Source organism: Zalophus californianus, chromosome 3 (assembly GCF_009762305.2).
Source record: "Zalophus californianus isolate mZalCal1 chromosome 3, mZalCal1.pri.v2, whole genome shotgun sequence".
In the NCBI taxonomy this organism is placed as follows: Eukaryota; Metazoa; Chordata; class Mammalia; order Carnivora; family Otariidae; genus Zalophus; species Zalophus californianus.
In genome coordinates, this window is record NC_045597.1 from 40,478,009 (window position 1) to 40,500,216 (window position 22,208).

The window sequence follows — 22,208 nt, forward strand, 5'->3', positions numbered from 1 at the left end:
ACATAAGACTTATCAGACACTTTTGGGGTGCCTGGGTGGCTCAGATGGTTAAGTGTCTGCCTTCAGCTCAGGTCATGATCCCAAGATCCTGGGATCGAGCCCCACATCGGGCTCCCTGCTTGGTGGGGAGCCTGCTTCTCCCTCATCCTCTACTGTTCCCCCCAGCTTGTGCTCTCTTCTCTGTCAAATAAATAAATGGAATCTTAAAAAAAAAAAAGACTTATCAGACACTTTTAACTAAAATAAGTCAACTGCTAAGATTTAGAGAGAACTATATGTATTCCCAGAGGAAATAGCCCAGAAGCAACTTCTGAAAGACTTGATTCCTCCTAGTTGACAAGAACTTTTTTAAAAGATAAGGCCAAGCAGAAGGTAAAATTATAATGCACTCAAATTTCTTTATCCTTTTTAACTCAAATATGGTTAAGCATTGGTTTCAGATTTTAATTCCTTCATGTTTGACATTATTATATTTTCATCTGCAAGATAATTGAGTTTTTAGACTCTTTTCCCCAGGAATTTGATTAGGAATTTGATTTTTTAAAAAATAAAGTATCCTGTGGTTGACATGTTATTACTGGAATATTTTAACATTATAATTTGATGTTTTGCAGATCCTTTGCTAGACTATACTGGACAAAGTGGTTTAAAAAATTTTGGATGGGAAATTGAAAGATGTAAAATTTTGACTTTGGACATACAATGACTTGGAGAAAAAAATGCTAGCTATCACATTATTCTAATATAATTTCAGAAGCATTTGTATTAGTCATAGGTAGTCTTAGGACGAAACATAGAGGAGCAGTGGGTGATATTGACAAACCTCTTCTTGAACATATCTTAAATGACTCTCTAATAGATTGCTGGATTCCTCTGAGGAAGACAGCCACGTTGCTGGTTGATCATGTCTAAAATGATTAAGTTCAGTAGGCTTGGATTAGAAAAAGCTGTAGAATGTTTGAAGAGAACATAATTTTCCGTTCTTAAAATGTCCTTCCATATGGAAGGAATTTCACTAGAATAAAATACCTCAGGGAGATTGTATTTGTTATGGGAAGCTAACTGCTATCACAATTAGCAATACTCCCAAATTTCAGTGACTTAACACAATAAATATTTATTTTTTAGAAGAAGTCAAAGTGCCCTAAGGCCCTGCACTATGCAATCCTTCTGGGACTAGAATCCTTCAATCCAGGGCTGATCTCTGGTAGATCCTTGGGATTCTTGAAGTCAGCAAGTGTTCAAAGCAGGTGAGGGCCAAGTGGGAGGTAGTCATGATTGACCTGAAATTGACACAACTACTTCCACTCACATTCCATTAGCCAGAATTCAATCAAAATGATACAACTCATTGGGGAAATAAAAGAACAATGGCACAACTTATGCAAAAGAGACTGAAAAGGTGCATTCTACCTGTGCACCCAGTAAGAAAAGGAGGACAAGAGTTTTACTGAAGAGTAACATGCTCTCACAAAAAAATGATTTGTTATAGTAATCCCAGAAGAAAATATGCAGACATAGCCCAGCCTCTTACTATTCAGTTTAACATAGGGGTTAGAGTAAAGTCTTTGGAGTATAACTACTTAGCTCTGAGCTGTAGTTTTACCACTGGCAGACTGCGTGTGCGTAGGTAGGCCACTGAACCTCTCTCAGCTCTCTAATTCATGAATGGGGATCAGAGTCCCTGTCTCATAGAATTGTTGCAAGTATTAGCATTTAATACATTCAATGGCTAGGATAGTATCTGCTCTGTGGTAGTTTCATATGCTCGGGTTGAATTAGTAGGCACTGTCAAATAGGCTCCTTCTTTACATTGTTTCCTTTATGTCTGTGTAACAAGCTCAGTTTTAGTTAAAGTGTTCTATGTATGTGTGAAAAATGCATACTGTTTACAAAACAGTATACTCTGAATACCTACTAAATCTCCATATCAATCAAAGCATTAAGTCTCTTCTTTATTTTTTCATTTTATCACAACTTTGTGATACTGAAATTGATTAAACATCCTCTTATAATTTTATAATTCTAGAAGTTCTTCCATTTCTAAGGAACTTTATTTAATTATTTTCTATGTGTGTTGGTGCATGCATACCGTTTTATATTTGATGTATCTTCTTCCTATAATACCCTTCTTATCTTTATATTACATGTGTCTTCCTTAGGTTTATTTTTTGTAAGTAAATTTTACCTTGAAAACATCAATTATTTACTTAATTGTTATGTGTTTCCTTTTCTTTTTAGTTACATTTTCTAGTAACTCTGCTTATTTTTTACCTATCCCTCTTTCTAAGTTTTTAAATAAAATTATATAACCAAGTTTTGCATGTTAGTACAATCTATCTCTGTAAAAACCCATTCCTCTCACATTTTTTCTAATTCTAGTTAAAAAGTATATGTTTCTAATATAATTTGGTTTACTGTAAATTCTATTTCATGATTTCTTTTTATTTTTTGGTAGGTTGATCAAATTTTATTCAAGTTCCTTATTTTGTCATTTTTGAGGAAGTTATTACTCAATCCTATTTACCCATGCTAATTTATAAACTATTGCATAGTTATCTTCTCCTTTACTGATTACTGCTTACATTGATAGTCATAACAAAAATATACTTCACTAATCTCATATAAAAACAAGATAACATACATCTTAACCTCAAATGTTTCCTGGGGGCTTTCACAAATCTAATTAAGATGTAATTCCATGTTTAGTTTTTTTCTCTCCCTCCCTCCTTACTTCCTTTCCTTCCCTTCCCTCCCTCCCTTTTTCTTTTCTTTCTTTCTTTCTCTTTCTTTCTTTCTTTCTTTCTTTCTTTCTTTCTTTCTTTCTTTCTTTCTTTCTTTCTTTCTTTCTTTCTTTCTTTCTTTCTTTCTTTCTTTCTTTCTTTCTTTCTTTCTTTTTCTTTCTTTCTTTCTTTCTTTCTTTCTTTCTTTCTTTCTTTCTTTCTTTCTTTCTTTCTTTCTTTTTTCTTTCTTCTTTCTTTCTCTCTCTCTCCTTTCTTTCTTTCTTTCCCCTTCCTTCCTTCTTTCCTCTTTCTTTCTTTCCCTCCCTGTGCTTTTTTAAATTTTTTCTTGCTTTGTTCCTTCCTTTCTTCTCTCATTTTTCCTTTCTTCCTTTTGTTTATGGCTTTGTTGTATACCATTCTTCAAAGCATCAGTTCTTTCTTAAGGCACAAAGTAAAAGCCTTTCTGTATTTGTAATCCTTTATATTAGAACCCTGGGTAAATATGATGTTATATTTTTAGTTCCCCTTTGAAACTAGAAGCCTAGGTATAGACCAGAAGATACCCTTTATGGGATGGTGACTCTATGATTCACTCCATGATTCAGGTGACCAAGTTTTCTCTTCAACATTTTCTGCAGGCTGGCCTTTACTGTAGGGTTGTTAATACAAGTCCATCTCATTTAACCCAGAGTGGCAAAATATCCTGTCTTATTCTGTGCTTCCAAATTCATTAGTACAAAATAATTATGGCACAATGTGGGACAAAGGATTGTCAGCATGAAAACATTGTGTCTCAGCTCTTGATACCAACACAATAAAGAATTAGAGAGTGGTGCAAACTGACAAACTTATTAAAACAGTAGTACACTCTCTAGGGGCACCTGGTTGGCTCTGTTGGTTAAGGATCTGCCTTTGGCTCAGGTCATGATCTCAGGACCCTGGGATCCAGCCCCGCATCAAACCCCTCATGAAGCCTTGCATCAGGATCCCTGCTCAGCGGAAAACCTGCTTCTCCCTTTCCCTCTGCCTGCTGCTCCCCCTGCTTGTGCTCTCTCTCTCTCCCTCTCTCTGTCAGCCAAATGATTAAATAAAATCTTTTTTAAAAAGCAAAACAAACAAACAAAAACATAGTGCACTCTCTAGAGGAGTGGGCAGGTTCCAACCCCTAGGTTGTTTTGGGATAGGATATTTATTGGGTCTTTCTGGGCCAGGAGGAACTGTGTTGTATAGTAGGGTGGTCTCTAATGGAGGCTACTTCCAATCATTTGGGGGACTCCTCCCACAGGTTGAGAGGGGAAGTTTTTGACCCTACAAGGTTTGTGCAGAACCATCATAGCACCCTTTCCCATTAGGGTGGAGGCTATAACCACAATGCACATACATTATAATGAGTCTAGGGGTTACCCTGGGGCAGAGATGGAAGAGAAGAGTGCATGTTCTGCACCTATGGCCTTTGGTCTGTTAGCCCCAGGATCTTGGAAGCCACAATGTCAGGATGTTGTGCTCCTGGGGTTCTAATGTGTAACCTATTTATCACTGTCCTTGTCTCCACATTTAACTGTCTATCAGAATTTCTACAGATAACCAATCTATGAGTCTTAGATGCCCCAGATGCTATTTGCCCCAATATCTGGGGATTTGTTGTTTTGACAAACATGTAATCATTTGGGGTGTGACAGCAGGAGTAGAAGTAGTGGAAATAACCTAGTTTGAACATTTCGGCCCTGCCTTCCTGAACAAGCAGCTCTTCATCCTCTGAGAGTTTGTCATTAGATGATTTGCAGTTGGTAGAATAGAACAACAGGAAAATGGTCAAGTCATCTTGTACACATGAGGTTTTCTAACATAATAGGATTTGTTTGAATCATTCAGTCTAAAATTTATCCATGGTTGCTGTGCCCTTTTCATCACAAGATTAAAGTCTTTTTTCTTTTGAGACACATTTGATATTATATCTTAGAGAAATTTTGTGTTTTAGTTATTCTTATCTTTTTTCCACTTTCTTTTTCTTTTTAGCCTTCTCTTTTACTAATTATTTTGTAGTTAGGTTTTCCAAGTCTGAATCCTTACTATGCATATTCTTTCAAACAATTTAATTGCTTTTATTTTATGTTTTATTTTATGTCATTTGCCAAAATTTCTAAACATTTACTGAATTTTCTTTTAAAAGATAAATATGTTGCTAGACTTCATGTTTTTAATCTCTGCAACATTTTGATTTTTCTCTTCTGTTTATTTTACTGATTTCTATTTATTTATATTTCTTTTGTTGTCATTACCATTGTGGATTTTTAAGTCTTCATCAGCACATTTAACTCATTTTAAGGTATTTTTTAAAGATATCATCTGTATTTTTTTAAACCATAAGGTATTTGTCTGAAATCTTCATGTGTTCCCTTTTTATAATTCAAATTTTAAAATTGTTTTCATTGGTATTCATTTTAAAAATTTACTATACAAAAAAATGTGAGTTGTTTTTTTTTATGATTATTCCCTATCTTTAAAAATGTCTAGCTGCTTATTTTCCCAAAACCTTTAACATTCAGTATTCAAGGAAGGATACTGCTTCTACTTCTTTTGACAGTTTCCCTCATTTTGATTCACACTTTTAAGTGTCTGTTAGGAGAGAGAGGCAAGATGGCAGAAGAGTAGGGGACCTTGTTTCATCTGGTCCCTTGAATTTAGCTAGATAATTATCAAATCATTCTGAAAACCTGTGAATTCAACCTTAGATGTAAGCAAAGAATTGCTGGAATTCTACAAATAGAAAAGCAACCACTTTTTGCAAGGTAGAAGGTGCAGAGAAGGGAATCGGAGTGGATATGTCAAAAGATAAATGGTGGGGGGAGGGAGCCTCTGTTAGCCAGCTGTGGGAAAGTGATATAACCCTGGAGTGCAAAACTGGAACCTTTAGAAGTCTGCTCCACGGAGAGACATCCCTGCTTCAGAGGTGCTCAGGTGGTGAAGTGGAACAGAATTCTAGGTGAGAGAGTGTGGTCTCAGGATCCCCAGGGTCACAGAAAGAATGGGGGGGTGCTTGAGCCAGCAGAGGTCCCAAGCATTGGAGCAGGGAACCCAGTTAGGGTCAGTGAGCCAGGGAGTGGGCTCTCACCTCGGTTTGCCATAAACTTTGAAACCCCAGCACAATCAGGCATCCTCTTTCAGTATGGGGACCCCGCAAAGGGCAAAAACGCGGCAACCCTCATCCTTCCCCTGGGAAGGGCAGTGAGGGTGTGGACATGACCAGGCGACCGTCTCCCTGCAGGGCCCTGCAAGCAGCAGGTCCACAGTGACCCTCCTCCCTCCCCTGGGAGGATCAGCTCAGGTGCACACCGCAGGCGTCTGCGGAGTTTGGTGCACACAAAAGTGAAGACTGCTTTTCCCCGAGGGTTTACTGAAGTGAGGGGCCTGTGATCTTTGAGCTCTGGGGCTGGAGATCAGGGTGTGGCCATGTTTATTTTCATCCTCTAAAGTGGCAGAGAAAGCCTTCAGGGAACAAAAGCCACATAGTACAACCCAAAGCAGCTTACACTGAGCCCGGCTCCCTGGCAAAGGGTGGTTCAACTCCACCCAGGTAAAGACACCTGAGAATCAGCACAGCAGGCTCCTGAGCCAGAATACCAGCTGGAATATCAGGGGAATACAAAGTTTACTGAGTACACAGAACTGAAAACCTCCTGCGCTAGGGGAAAATAGTATATAAAATTAAAGGTTTTTTCTCATGATTTTCTATCTTTCAGTTAAAATTTTCCTTTTATTTTTTCTTTTTTTCCCCCTTTTCAATTAGTATTTTATTTTATCAACTCTTTGTTTTTAAGGCTTTTTTTAACTTTAATATTTACATTTACACTTTTTGATATATTGTTGGCTTCCTTTCACTGTATTCAATTTTATTTTTGTATATATATATATATATATATATATATATATATATATATATAAGTTTTGCTTTCTTTACAATTCTGGGATTTATTGTCTTCTACCAAACAGATGAAAATACACCCAGGACCAAGTGGGTCATCCTGTTTTGTCCACCTGGGACAAAATTCTCTCCCCCCCCCCCGCTTTTTTTCTTCTTCATTTCTTTTTTGGTTTCTGACCTCTTCAGATTTGTCTAGTGTGTATTTTGCTTGGGTCATGGTTGATATTTTTGATTTTGTTCTCTCATTCATCTATTATTCTCCGGGCAAAATGACTAGAAGGAGGAATTCACAACAAAGGAAAGAACAAGAGGTAATACTCTGTGCCATAGATCTAATTGATACAGTTATAAGTAAAATGTCAGAGCTGTAATTCAGGATAACAACTATAAAGTTACTAGCTGGGATTCAGAAAAACATAAAATACACCAGAGAATCTCTTAGTGCAGACATAAAATCTAATTAGGGTGAAATTAAACATGCTTTCACTGAGATGCACTCTAAGATGGATACTGTAACAGCAAGAGTAAATGAGGCAGAAGAGAATAAGTGACATAGAAGACAAGTTGATGGAAAGGAAGGAAGCTGAGGAAAAGAGAGAAAAACAACTAATGGACCATGAGGGGAGGCTTCGAGAAATCAGTGACAACATAAAGCAAAACAATATTAGAATTATTGGGGTCCCAGAGGAAGAAGAAAGAGAGAGAGGGACAGAAGGTATATTAGAGCAAATCGTAGATGAGAACTTCCCTAATCTGGAGAAGTAAACAGGCATTCAAGTCCACAAAATCAACAAATATCCATCAAAACCCTGACATATAATAGTGAAGGTTGCAAATTTCAGATATAAAGAGAAAATTCTAAAAGCAGCTCAAGACAAGAGGTTCCTAACCTACAGGGGTAAGAACATTAGACTGGCAGGAAGCACCAGACCTATCCTGGGAGGCCAGAAAAGGCTGGTATGATATATTCAGTGTATTAAATAGGAAAAATATGCAACCAAGAATACTTTATTCAGCAAGGCTGTCATTCAGAATGGAAGGAGAGATAAAGAGCACAGGACAAACAGAAACTAAAAGAGTTTGTGACTGCTACACTAGGCCTGCAAGAAATATTAAAGAGGATCCTGTAAGTGAAGAGAGAGCCCAAAGAACAGATCAATGAAACTAGAAGCTGGTTCTTTGAAAAAATTAATAAGATCAATAAACTACTAGCCAGACTTATCAAAAAAGAGAGAGAGAGAGAGAGAGAAAGGACCCAAATTAACAAAATCATGAATGAAAAGGAGAGATTGCAACCAACACTGAAGAAATAAAAACAATTATGAGAACATATTATGAGCAATTATATGCCAACAAATTAGGCAATCTTAAAGAAATAGATGCATTCCTGGATACGTGTAAACTATCAAAACTGAACCAGGAAGAAATAGAAAACCTGAATGGACCCATAACCAGCAAGGAAATTGAAGCAGTAATTAAAATCTCCCGACAAACAAGAGTCCAGGGTTGGATGGCTTCCCAGGGGAATTGTACCAAACATTTAAATAAGAATTTCTGAAGCTTTTCAAAAAATAGAAATGGAAGGAAAACTTCCAAACTCATTCTATGAGGCCAGCATTACCTTGATCCCAAAATCAAAAACCCCACCAAGAAGGAGACTTACAGGCCAATATCCCTGATGAACATGGATGCCAAAATTCTCACTAACATCTTAGCCAATAGGATCCAACAGTACATTAAAAAGATTTTCACCAAGTCCAAGTGGGATTTGTTCCTGGGCTGCAATGGCAGCTCAACATTTGCAAATTAATCAGCCTGATACATCACATTAATAAAAGAAAGGATAAGAACCATATGATTCTCAAGAACTAATGATGTAATGTATGGTGATTAACATAACAAAAGAAATTTAAAAAAAGAACCATATGATTCTCTCAATTGATGCAGAAAAAGCATTTGACAAAGTACAGCATCCTTTCTTGATTATCTCTCCACAGTGTAGGGCTAAAGGGAACATACCTCAATATCATAAAAGCCATCTATGAAAAGCCTACAGTGAATATCATTCTCAAGGACCTTTTTCCCCTAAGGTCAGGATGCCCACTCTCACCGCTATTGTTCAACATAATCCTAGAAATCCTAGCTTCAGCAATCAGACAACAAAAAGAAATAAAGGCCTTCAAATTGGCAAAGAAGTCAAACTCACTCTTCACAGATGACATGATATTCTTTTTTTTTAAGATTTTATTTATTTATTTGACAGAGAGACAGTGAGAGAGGGAACACAAGCAGGGGGAGTGGGAGAGGGAGAAGTGGGCCTCCTGCCAAGCAGGGAGCCTGATGTGGGGCTCGATCCCAGGACCCTGGGATCATGACCTGAGCCAAAGGCAGATGCTTAACTATTGAGCCACCCAGGCACCCCCCCTTTTTTTTAAAGAGATGACATGATATTCTATGTGGAAAAGCCAAAAGACACCACCTCAAAATTCCTAGAACTCATACAAGAATTCAGCAATGTGGCAGGATATAAAATCAATGCACAGAAATCAGTTGCATTTCTTTACACTAACAATAAAGAGAAAGAGAAATTAAGGAATCGATCCCATTTACAATTGTGCCCAAAACCATAAGATACCTAGGAATAAACCTAACCAAAGAGGTAGAGGATCTCTACTATAAAAACTACAGAATTCTTATGAAAGAAATTGAGGAAAATACAAAGAAATGGAAAAACATTCCATGCTTATGGAATGGAAGAATAAATGTTGTTAAAATGGTTATGCTACCTATAGAAATCTATACATTCAACGCAATCTTTATCAAAATACCAATGATATTTTTCACAGAGTTGGAACAAATAATCCTAAAATTTGTATGGAACCAGAAAAGACCCCAGATAGCAGGAGGAATGTTGAAAAAAGAAACTGGGCCATTTTCTTACATAATAAACAAAGATAAACTTAAAATGAATGAAAGACCTAAATGTGAGACAGGAATCCATCAAAATCCTAGAAGAGAACACAGGGAGCAACGTCCTCCACTTGGGACACAGCAACTTCTTATTAGACAAGTCTCCAAGGCAAGGGAAACAAAAGCAAAAGTGAACTATTGGGACCTCCTCAAGATAAAAAGCTTCTACAGAGCAAAGCAAATGGTCAACAAAACTAAAAGGCAACCTATGAAATGGGAGAAGATATTTGAAAATGACATATCAGGTAAAGGGCTGGTATCCAAGATCTATAAAGAACTTATCAAACTCAATATCCAAAGAACAAATAATCCAATCAAGAAATGGGCAGAAGACATGAACAGACATTTCTCCAAAGAAGACATACAAATGGTCAATAGACACATCAAAAAATGCTCCACATTACTTGGCATCAGGGAAATACAAATCAAAACCACAATGAGATACCACCTCACACCAGTCAGAATGGCTAAAATTAACAAGTCAGGAAACAACAAATGTTGGTGATGATGTGGAGAAAGGGGAACCCTCTCACACTGTTGGTAGGAATGCAAGCTAGTGTAGCCACTCTGGAAAACAGTGTGAAGGTTCCTCAAGAAGTTAAAAGTAGAGATACCCTATGATGCAACAATTGTACTATTAAGTATTTACCCCAAAGGTACAAATGTATTGATCCGAAGAGGCACCTGCACCCCCAGTGTTCATAGCAGCATTGTCCACAATAGCCAAAGTGTGGAAAGAGCCAAGATGTCCATCGACAGATGAATGTATGAAGAAGATGTGATATATATATATATATATATATATATATATATATATATATATATATATATACACACACACAATGGAATATAACTCGGCCACCAGGAAGGATGAATACTTACCATTTACATTGACATGGATGGAATTGGAGGGTATATTGATGAGCAAAATAAGTCAATCAGGAAAAGACAGTTATCATATGGTTATAAAGAAATAGTGTAGAGAATCATAGGGGAAGGGAGGGAAAACTGAATGGGAAGTCATCAGAGAGGGAGACAAACCATGAGTGACTTTTAACTATAGGAAACAAACTGAGGGTTGCTGGATGGGAAGTGGGTGGTAGGATGGGGTAATTGGGTGACAGGCATTAAGGAGGGCGTGTGATGTGATGAGCATTGGGTGTCATAGGCAACTGATGAATTATTGAACTCTACATCTGAGACTAATTATGTATTATATGTTGGCTAATTGAATTTAAATAAAAGGATACAAAGTGCTTGTCAGGTATCTTTCATAGAATATAAAAGTTTTATTTTTTTATTTTATTTTTATTTTTTTGGTAATTCCATTAGGATTTGAGAAGAGTAAAATAACAATAGTCTTTCTCCATTATTAGGAAAACAGGCCTATTAACCTTAAAAAAATATAATCTGCCAAAAAATAGTAACTCACTCTGTTAATATTATATCAAGCTCTGTTTGTTTTCTCAGCCTTTCATCCAATCAATTAGTTATCAGATTTCTGAAGTACAACCAATCTAATTAACCCCAGATAAACAATTATGACCAAAAAATATAATTTTTGCTCTGATAACAATCAATACCTCTTTGATCAAATAATCATAAAAATTATGTATAGGTAATTAAAATAAAATGTGTTAAAAAGAAAATGCATGCCTTGGGAATAACCAACAAGGAGAGTTAATTATGTAAGGGGAAGTATCAAGGAACTCTCCTGAGCAATGTGTTCAGCTGTTTGCTAAGTAGAATTTTTTTTTTTTAAGTGGGGGTAAGTATTTTAAAGAAATAGATGGAAAATGATGTGTTAGGAGCTATTGTGCCATCTTTGAGATCTGAAGGAAGGCCAACACAGTTTCAACACAGAGAGATACTAGAGGAATGATGTGTGAGATGATGTAAGATCTAGAGCATATAGGGCTTCACAAGCCATAGTGGAGATTTTAATTTTATTATAGGGAAAAAAAAGGAAACTGTATTGGTCATCATTAATTGCTTACCAATTATCCCTTCTTATATTGTAACAAAACAGATTAAAGACTTCACCCAGCCTCTCTTGCAACATGAAGTAATAATGTGACTAAATTCTAGTCAATCACAGTAAGATAAAGTATTTGTACAAAATGTAGAAAGCCTACTTAGAAGAATCTGAATCAGCTGTGAGGAACACATTTTCTTCTACCAACTTCCAAGAATATGGATACAGTTGCTGGTACTGTATCAGTCATTTGTATTATGAGGTGGTTTTGTGAAAGGCACTCAGTAAATGAAAATGGTAGAGTAAAAAAACAAGAGCCTGGTTTCTTGATGACACCATAGAGTTAATGAATCAGCCCTGACAGTTTTACTTCAAAATTTATTTTATGAAAAAATATATTTTATTTTTAGACATTGCTATACTTACAGTTATATTTGGCCAATCTAATTTTGATTAATATTTATATATATTATTTAAAGAAAATTTTGAGAAATGGAGACAATGGAATGAACAAAATTGCAGTTTCAAAATATCACTCTCATATGTAGAGAAGGACTCGAAGAGAGTAAGAATAGATTCAGGAAAACTGGTTATCAGGGCACTCCACTGGATGAGGTGGGAGATCACATTTACTTGGCTCAGAAGATACAAGTAGAGAGGGGCATGGATTAAAGAATGAGCTGAAGAGAAAACTGACATGAACGACCTCTGGCTATAAACTAATTCTTTATGAGCAAATTCTGACACCCAAATACATATTAAGTTTTTAAAAATAAGAAATATTTTCAGGTAATTTCCATGTCATAAATCTTATAAAATTTATATAACAAAACTTCAATGTCATTTGTATACTGTATTTAGAGTTGCAGAGTATTTTGAGATTTTTATGCGGAAATCATAAAGTAAAACCTAACAGCATTATTATAGTGGCATATAGTGAAATAATAAGTATGTTTAATTTGGTGTCCATTAGTCAAAGATTTATTCTTCTCAGGATCTTTGATGGGCATATTTTAAAAGCAAATAATGTCTTATCCATTTTCAAATATACTAGGATAAAATTTAATAGATGGAATCAACCAAACACATTTTCCATGTGGAGAGTAATATATTTTGGCTTTTATATTTCTATTTCTTGCCATTCTATCTTTTGTATATATTCCATAAAGATACAAAAGTAGGTACTACTTAAAGAAAATGGAAAATAAAGTTGAAAGTTTTAGCTATAAAAGCCTTAATAATTAACTAAAAATTGCTTTCAGGCGATTTTAGCTTTTCCCAAAAAAATAGGTGACAAAAAACATTTCTGTCAATATATCCATTATCAATATGAAGTATTTCTCAATCTCATATTTAAAAGGTGGACTAAGGTAAAGGGATATTAAAATTAAGTTGTTTTTAGGGGTGCCTGGGTGGCTCAGTCATTAAGTGTCTGCCTTCGGCTCAGGTGAGGATCCCAGGGTCCTGGGATCAAGCCGCACATTGGGCTCTCTGCTCCATGAGAAGCCTGCTTCTCCCTCTCCCACTCTCCCTGCTTGTGTTCCCTCTCTCGCTGTGTCTCTCTCTGTCAAATAAATAAATAAAATCTTTTAAAAATAAATAAATAAATAAATAAATAATCTTTAAAAAATTAAAAAAATAAATTAAAAAAAACTAAGTTGTTTTTGGATGGTTTGGGTTGTTTTCCCTGAGAAGAACTGGAATTCAGAAACATGAAGTATTTCTCCATGGACCTGTTGTCTTGAACAAAGGATAGTATAGAAACAGGAATGGACTAAAGTTGAACAAGAGACTGAGATTATCAAGAGCATTGGAACATTAGATTATTAAATTTTAAGATAACATTAGTTTTAGGTAAATTTTAAATATTTTTAAATGTTTTAAAATACTATAACATTTCAAGACCAAAGGAGTGGGGGGGAGGGGAAGCATACTTAATTCATGTTGTATTACATGGGAAATTGGGGGATTTAAAAATTCCAAATTTTGGACCATAAAAAGGTTTCAGAGTTTATAGTAAATATAACCAAACACATTTAATAAAGGCACAAAATACTGAACATAGAAAATACTGAGGGCAAACTGAATTAGTCTCTGAAAATGCCATATTTATACTCTGAACTTACTCACTTAGAAAATTATGAGAAAAAACAAGAATACACAGTTAAACATTCCTTTAACATTTAGAAAAAGTATATCATCACATTTCATGTGACCTCTGAAAAATTCTACTGAGCATTTGTGAGTGAAAAGGGAAAGTGATATTTTAGAATAATGGTAAAAATAATTTTGACATTCCAGACCCTAGAGGAACTTAGGGATTCCAAAAGACCTTGGAGCACAATTTGAGAACTGCTGACATAGAAACAAACACATACGTTTTGGGGAGAAGGAGTTTTGAGGGGGATTGCTATAGGCTATCGCAGGCAGAAATTTATTATAGGAGTGTGGTGTTGCTGGAAAAAATAAAAATGAAAAACTTTGAGTTTTGGGTTTTGAGACCAGGTCACTAGCAGAATCTGGCAAAGTAGTGAAGAGCCCCACTTACAGGAACTAAAAAAGTGGTGAGAGAACTGTTACAGAATGCTGGAAAACGTGTAACCCTATGATGGAGTTGTGAAAAAAAAAAGGATAAGATTGATATTTGTGGTACCTTGAAGGATAGAACAAAATGTACCTAATGAATTTTCAAATTGGAGCAGTGATATTTCTGAGAAGAATATTGACATAGTATATGGATTTTACTAGATGAATATAAATTACTAGAAGAAAAGAGAAAAACTAGAGAGAATGGGAGAAATTGCAAGTAACATGTAGAAGAAATAAAAAGAGCTCCAACCTCTCCAGGTTGGAAAATAAAATTTTCTTATCTCTAGTCCCTTTCAACAAAAAAAGACTCCTCAAAGCAAGATACAATCTGGGGGAAAAGCCCATATTGAAGGCATGGCTGTAAGTTCCTTTGTCAACACCATGGGAAAAGTTAAAGTTCTACGTGCTGCCAGGCAAAGGGTTTCTAGAGACTTGAGGGCATTGTCTCCAGCAGCACCTCAAGAGTAGCAATGGTTAGATAGATAGATAAGGAGAGGCACGACTTTAAAAGTTTGTGAATGTGGCTGTTGACACTTGGAATAGACTGAATTCAGATTTATCAGAAACACATTTCACGGGCACTGTATTAGCAAATGTTCATCCACCTTGGATGAAAAAGGACTAAAAGTTTCAAGATAGAAATGTAGCTTCAGCCTCTGAATTTCTCCAGGCTGGAAACATGCTGAGAACACTGCTTAAAGAGTATAGAACCCACTGCTCTATTCAAAAGTGGCCAAGAAGGGTAAAAAGGGATTTCCCAGAGAACAGAAGCAAAGGTTATGAAGAAAAATAGACTGGAGAATCCATTTCCAAGAGGCCAAACCAAACTAACATTCCTTGCTCCCATAGTTTGGGTATTTGCCAAATGTTCCTGCTGGACTACAGAACATCTCTGGGCCAGGGACAATAGCTGTCTCCCATTTTCCCCCATTCAACTGGAGTGCTGATAAATGACCCTCTCCCTTACTGCCCATTGCATTTTGGGTGTGTGAGACACAGAGAACTGGTCTCTTAAATTCATAACTATCCAGATTAAGAGGAACAGCACACATGGTGCTTCCTCTGGACCAAATGTACATCACAAGACCTTAGACTCCAAGTTCAGTGCTATGATTTGATGAGATATTTACGGTGTTAATATATACCACAAATGGGAAAAACATAAGAAATTGTGGCCAGAAAGTGAATTCAGGTAGATCAATTTCACCAAGCACTGATACTTAAAATCTGCTTGGCTCAGAAAGTGGGAGGGCTCTTCTGTGTGATTTGCTTTGCCCAGTAGGAAATTGTCAATAGTAACATCATCAGAGGCCTGATGTAAAGCACTTGCTAATTGGTGCATTTTTCATTTCACAGTGTTCCATTGCCATATCCATTAAAAAAATGTCCAGGATGACTGATTGCAGGTATACGATGGACACGTGGAAAAGAGCTAGAAATTTGTTTTAAGAAGGTCCTAAATTTTATTTTAAACAATAGCAATGAAGATTTAGAAAACTAAAATTTAAAATACACCATTTTAAATAGGAGTAAAACATGTCAAATTATAAGAATAAGTATAACTTAACATGTGTATGATTTTTCATAGAAATTTTCAAAATACTATTAAAAGATCTCTAAGAAGATCTAAATAATGGAGGAATATACCATGCCCACAGCTTAGAGCACTCAAGTTACAAAAACTTTAACTTGTTCTAGACAGATTTACAAAACCAGGGAAATGCAATGATATTCATGGAAGTCCTTTTCTTTTTCTTTTTAAAGACTTATTTATTGGGGCACCTGAGTGGCTCAGTCGGTTAAGTGTCTGCCTTCGGCTCATGTCATGACCTCAGGGTCCTGGGATGGAGCCCCCAGGTAGGCTCCCTGCTCAGTGGGGAGTCTGCTTCTCCCTCTCCCTCAGCTCCTCCCTCCCCTCACTTGTGTGTGCTCCCTCTTCCAGATAAATAAATAAAATCTAAAAAAAAGGGATTTATTTATTTATTTGAGGTAGGGGGAGGGAACAGAGGGAGAGGGCATGAGAGTCCCAAGCAGACTCCATGCTCAGTGCAGAGACCAAGGCCAGCCAACCCCACAACCCTGAGATCACAACCTGAGCTGAAATCAAGAGTCAGATGCTTAACCAATGGCATCACCCAGGCGGGCCTCGTGGAAGGCTTTTTATGTGTTTGTGTGTTAAAATGGACAATAGATTCTACAAATTATGTGTCAATGTGAAGTATAAAGAATAGCCAAGACAATTATACAGAACAAGATGGAATTACTAATCTAACTAAATATCAAAAGTTCTTATAAAGTGTTAGCCAATAAGATAGTATAGATTTGGTACAAGAACAGGCAGAAAGACCATTAGGGTAAAATACAGTCCAAAAATAGATGACTGCATATCTGATTTATGAAAAAATAAACATAAATATGCATTAGGAAAGAGTGGTTAATGACATTATCTTCAAAAAACAGAGTGGGTCAATTGGACAGTCACATGGAAAATAAAGAAATTTTGTCTATACCCTATATCATACACAAAAATTTAAGCCCATTAGATTACAAACCTAATGTAAAAGTTAAGGCAATAGAGTTTTCGTGTATGGTATAGTTGAATATTTTATCTCATAGCAGATGAGTTTCTTAAATAAAATACTAATTGTAAATGAAAAGCCTGGTAGATTGACTAAATTAAAGAGAACTTCATGCCACCATAAGAAGATAATCAAATGATCAATAAGCATACAGCAGTACTCTCAATCTTAGTAGTCAACAAGGAGACCTAAATCAATGCCTTCCCCCACAACTGCAGGACCTAGAGTTGGGGAAGTTGTGAAGAAATTGGGAAACTCACAGTTAAAAGAGGAATGTAGAAGTACACAACCTGTGAGGACAGCCAGTTATCTGCTTGAAATAAAGATAAGCATCTGCAATGGCAGAGAGATCCCACCCCTGCCTGTATACTCAACAGATATGCATGCACAGGTATGTCCAGAGAAATACACATCAAGTACAATAACAGCATTATTTATAATATCCCCAAAATGAAAACAATCCACTTATGCCTCAAGAGTAAAATGGATACAGTGTAACTGCAAACTAAAAGCAATGAAAATTTTAAAAAAAGAAAAAAATCTACATAAAAACACAATGTGTGTTCTTTTGGTAAAAGTATAGAGAACACCAAATAAGTATGAATAAATGTGAGGGCATTACTTAATATGAGAACAAAATATAAGATAATGAATGAAAATGATATGTAAGGGGCATCTGGGTGGCTCGGTCGGTTAAGCATCTGCCTTTGGCTCAGGTCATGATCTCAGGGTCCTAAGATCGAGGCTTACATCAGGCTCCTGCTCACTGGAGAGTCTGCTTCTCCCTCTGCCTCTCTCTCTCTCTCTCTCTCTCAAATAAATAAATAAATAATCTTAAAAGAAAAAAAAAGATATGTAAGTGATGAATCACTAAATTCTACTCCTGAAACTAATATTACACTATATGTTAACTAATTGGAATTTAAATAAAAACTTGAAAAAAAAAATAATAATATTTTGGTGGTTCCATGTTTTGGTACCATATTACTTCTTTATCTTGGTGTTGCTCACTTAGATGTACTGCTTTATTATATCGCTGAGCAGTGACATTAAAATATCAAAAATCTAGAAATAAATCTGACAAAAGATGTGTAAAACAGACTATTAACCATTGTTGAATTATACCAATACAGAAAACTTTTAACCATTATTGATATATATCATGTTTATTAATTTCAGGAATTAATAATGTAGAGATGTCAGTTCACATTAATCTATACAACCAATATATTTTAATTAAATTTAGTAGGAACTGAAAAATTGGTTCTAATATTTATGTAAATGTTAATATCAAAACAGCTAGGACACATTTACAGAAATACAAGGTAGTCAGCCAGAATTAAATTTTGGTGATTGGGATTTTTCTTAGCAAACAATAACATTGTTGGAAACCAAACTGTGAAACTCAGAAAAGTCTACATCAGAATCATATTCACAGTATGACAGACAGAAGGCCACTTAGTAACCACAAAAATAACGAAATAGCTCCTTTTCTGACTAACCAAATTCAACAGCCACCCTTTTAGCCTCTTGTTTTATAGGTAAAACTTATTAAGAATTAGTTACTGTATTGCCCTCATTTCTTGACAATATCCAACTGAAAACCATCTCTCTTTTACTTAATCCCTCCTTAAAATTCTCTACCACAATCCTAAATCCTAGAAGAGCTCTCTGTACTCCAACTTTCTTGAGACATCCTCATTTCCTCTAGGGTATATTTTCCTTGCTACAGTAGACTCATAAACCTAATTTTATTTAAACATAGATGTATTTCCTGTGGTCTTTTTTTCTTGGCTTTAACAACTGACGAGAAAAATGAGAGAGTATTTGGTCATCTTCACGTCATCGTGTGAATGGGTTCTTTAAGTATGTGACTGGTTTTTATACTTCTAAATTCAAACACATATCGTTATAGTATAAAATAGTGCTTTCCATCTCTTCTCAAGAACAATGTTAAATAGTTTATTTTACTAACTACTTAGTGATTTGGTCAATGATTGAAATGTTAAGCTATCGTTCCCCAAATAAGCTTTTAAAAGACACATTTCTGTGACTTAAAAATGTTTGAATTCACAAGAAAACTCATGTCTGCCAAATTACAGATACATATTTAGAATACAATTTGTTGTAATTATATGTCTCCTTAGGGAGAACATGTGTATGCTACAAGAGTGTGCCGGCAATCATTTTCAGTGTTCTGATTATACCCTTTATAATGTGCCTTCCTAATTCAGAGGGCAGGCACATTTTTTCTTCCTATGTTAATTAGTTTCTCTTCAATAATCCAGATGTTTTGTTTATGTAATTTATTCCTTCCTGTTGACTTTTTGTAATGAGATTAATCTGTCTGATTTCCCGCCTTCTAGCTCAATATTATGCTTCTATAATCATCTCCTTTAAAATGAGAGTGAAAACCTTATTCTACTGGCTTCTCTATTCCTCAGACATGGAAAGTTTTTCTTATTTAGGGAAAGAGCACTGACCATACTTTTTAAAGGTTTTTACATTATCCTCACCTTATAACTGTACAACAAAAATCTCATACCAGTACAAACAGAAATAATGAATGCATCGTGCCATTAAGAGTAAAATGTAGAATTAAATATTCTCTTCAATGTGACTGAATAGTGATGTAAGAATATAAAACCAAGTAAAATGTGTATATTTCTTCCTTCACATTTCAAGAGCAAGTATCCTGTTCACTGTCTGCCAGCCCAGTCTTGTTCCATTTTAGATTCCCTCCTTTTGCTCATGAACTCGCGTTTCCTAAGCATCTCCAGGCCTACAGAAGACTGAGCTTCATAAGACTTTCAACCAAACACACACCCAAAAGTAAGAGTGGCTCATTTCAGCAATGATATTTCAAGGTGTGTATGGTTTAACTGGTGTAGTTTTAGTTAATTTGTTTAAGATTACTAATGGGAATATACACAAGGAGATTCTAAATATAAACACCTGTCAAACAATTAAAAGTTATTTGGGGTGGAATGTGCCATTTAAAGTTTCCAAGATGTATGACTCTCTAGATTGGCATAACAAACAACTCTCAATCTGTACCCCTTAATGATAAATCTGCTATATTTAACCCACTTTATAATGAAATTTTGTTTTTTCAATTTGAAGCTAATTAAAAGGGAAAGTTAAAAAAAAAAGAGCCTCGTGAAGATACCTTATTTTTATGCTTTCCAAACATAAGATAATTTCAGCACTGGGATTAGTAATTTTTTTCTCTTCAAAACATTTTATTCCATTATATCAACATCATCTTTTAATGATTGCTGTTTCAGAATGCATTTAAATATTTTTTAAAAATAATCATTGATAATCCTTGTTTATTCATACTAACTTTAGCTGCTGCATTCAGTAAATTTTAGATCATTATTTAACTAGCTCTAAAAAAATATTTCCTTGATTTTGATGGAAATGTAAATATAAAATGTAAATGTAAATCCTATTAATTACTGTTTGGGGAAAGAAAATAATATATATATTATATATTGTGTTGTTATATATTATATTGTGCATTATTATGTTATAGATTATATGCCATGTATCTATAACATATAAATATTAAATATATTTTCAATTAACTATATATTGCTCCCAATTTAAGAATATGTTACAGTTACCAGGTAGTCTTTAGTTTCATGCATATTCTCATCTCTCTCTCTCTCTCTCATTAAAACACCCCATTTACAGTTTAATATATTCCTCCAGATTTTATAGCTGTATCATGTATATCATATCTATGATAGGAGTAAGCATACAATAATTATAAACTATAAGTGCGTGTGTAAGTGTAAGAGTGAATAAGAAAGCAATTATTAATAATTAATAAGAGACACGTTGAGATGCTTAATTTTATATGTCAGTGTGGTTGGTGCCCAATTTGGGTCAAATCTAGGTTAAATGTCACCGTGAAGGTAAACAGATATGATTAATATTTATGGTCAATTTCATTATCCTCCATAAAGTGAGTGGGTCTCATTCAATCAGTTGAAGGTCTTAAGACCAAAGAGCAAATTTGCCTGAAGAAGAAGGAATTGTGTCTCAAACCTGAAACATAAAACTCCTGCTTGAGTTTCCAGCTTAATGGCCTGCCTTTGGATGTTGGATTCAAGACTGCAACCTCAACTGTTACCTGAATTTCCAGCCTGCTGGCCTGCCTTAAAAATCTCAAATTTGCCAAACCCTACAATTGCATCAGTCAATTCCTAAATATCTCTCTTCCCCTTCCCTCACTCCTATAAATACATTTAAAGTATATGTGCTGTTGTTCTCCTTCTCTGGAGAATCTTAACTGATACAAACATACATTTTAAGCAGAGAAGCCCACACTTACTGGAAGATCATAAGGTTTTAAGACTGGGAATATTGAGGGCTCACTTGAGGAGTGGGCTTACTAATTTAACATAAATTCCACATAGAAGGTAGGCAGTTTTCTCCGTGAATGATGCTCAGGGCAGACAAAGAAAACATGCACAGTTCTATTTCTGTCTGTTGATTTTTATAGGGCACTGTGGCACAAAGGTAGGGAAGCTATTTACAAAGAAGTATTTAAAAGGGATAGACCAGACTTGCATGGTTGGTCCCATTCAGATGGGGCACGTTGCAATACCGGAGCCAAAAGCCTGCTTCCCACGTGACCCAAACCAAGGAGAACTACAGCAACGAGGGCCGCAGCGTCGGAGAGGTGGGGGCTCTCCAGGCACGCCCGTTCCCCTCATCTCATTTGGTCCTTTGGCCCGTGAGGAAAGTGAGGCCTGGTGTGCACACACTGACCTGTGGTGGAGTCTGGAGGCTGAGGTCTCCCGACCCTGCCATGGGCAGGGGGTGGTGACGGGGAGCCTTAAATGTGACTGCAGCAGCCAGATGTGATAGTCCCTTTAAATTCCAGCATCTGTCACTTGCTATCTGTGTCCCCCGAGGCAAGTAGCCTGCCTCTCCTCCTCAGATTCTGCACCTGAAAAGTGGTGATGCTAACAATTTCCTCTGAAGTCATTGTGAGGTTCACAACGTAGCCTGTGGAGAAAGGTTACAGCACAAAGCAGGCTGCCACGGCACTAGGGGATGCAGGGTTCCTGTGCATCCCCTGCTGGCTACATTTCTGGTTTGCATCAGTTGTGAGGAGGTGAGGGTCCTCAGCCTCTTGGCAAAGTTCAGAAAAGGTACGTACCTGGGAGGTTTCTAGGCTCAAAATCTTTCTTGTCTTGTGCCACTCTGCAGGTATGTTACCTAAAGCTCTCAGGAAAGGCAGAGGCCCACCTTGGGTTCGTTTAAGAAAACAAAAAGGATAGACCAGATACTTCATTCTTGAAACATCCAGAAAGTCAGAGTAGTAGAATACTGAAAACAAGATTGAATCAATATGTTTGAAGGAATTATTTCAGTGATGTTTCTAGTGATTACTAGAGGATTCAAGATTTTGGAATTTACTGTTTTGGTGCGGA

At 36.0% G+C, this 22,208-nt stretch overlaps 1 long non-coding RNA gene across 1 annotated transcript in view; it reads right to left on the minus strand.

Moving 5' to 3' along the window:
• The window catches only part of LOC113919201, a 49,884-nt gene extending 28,185 nt beyond the window's left edge, over window positions 1–21,699 (minus strand). Inside the window, exon 1 of the long non-coding RNA XR_003518888.1 lies at window positions 21,541–21,699. This is a non-coding gene — a long non-coding RNA (uncharacterized LOC113919201). The remainder of the gene's footprint in view (window positions 1–21,540) is intronic.
• Window positions 21,700–22,208: the final 509 nt, after the last annotated feature.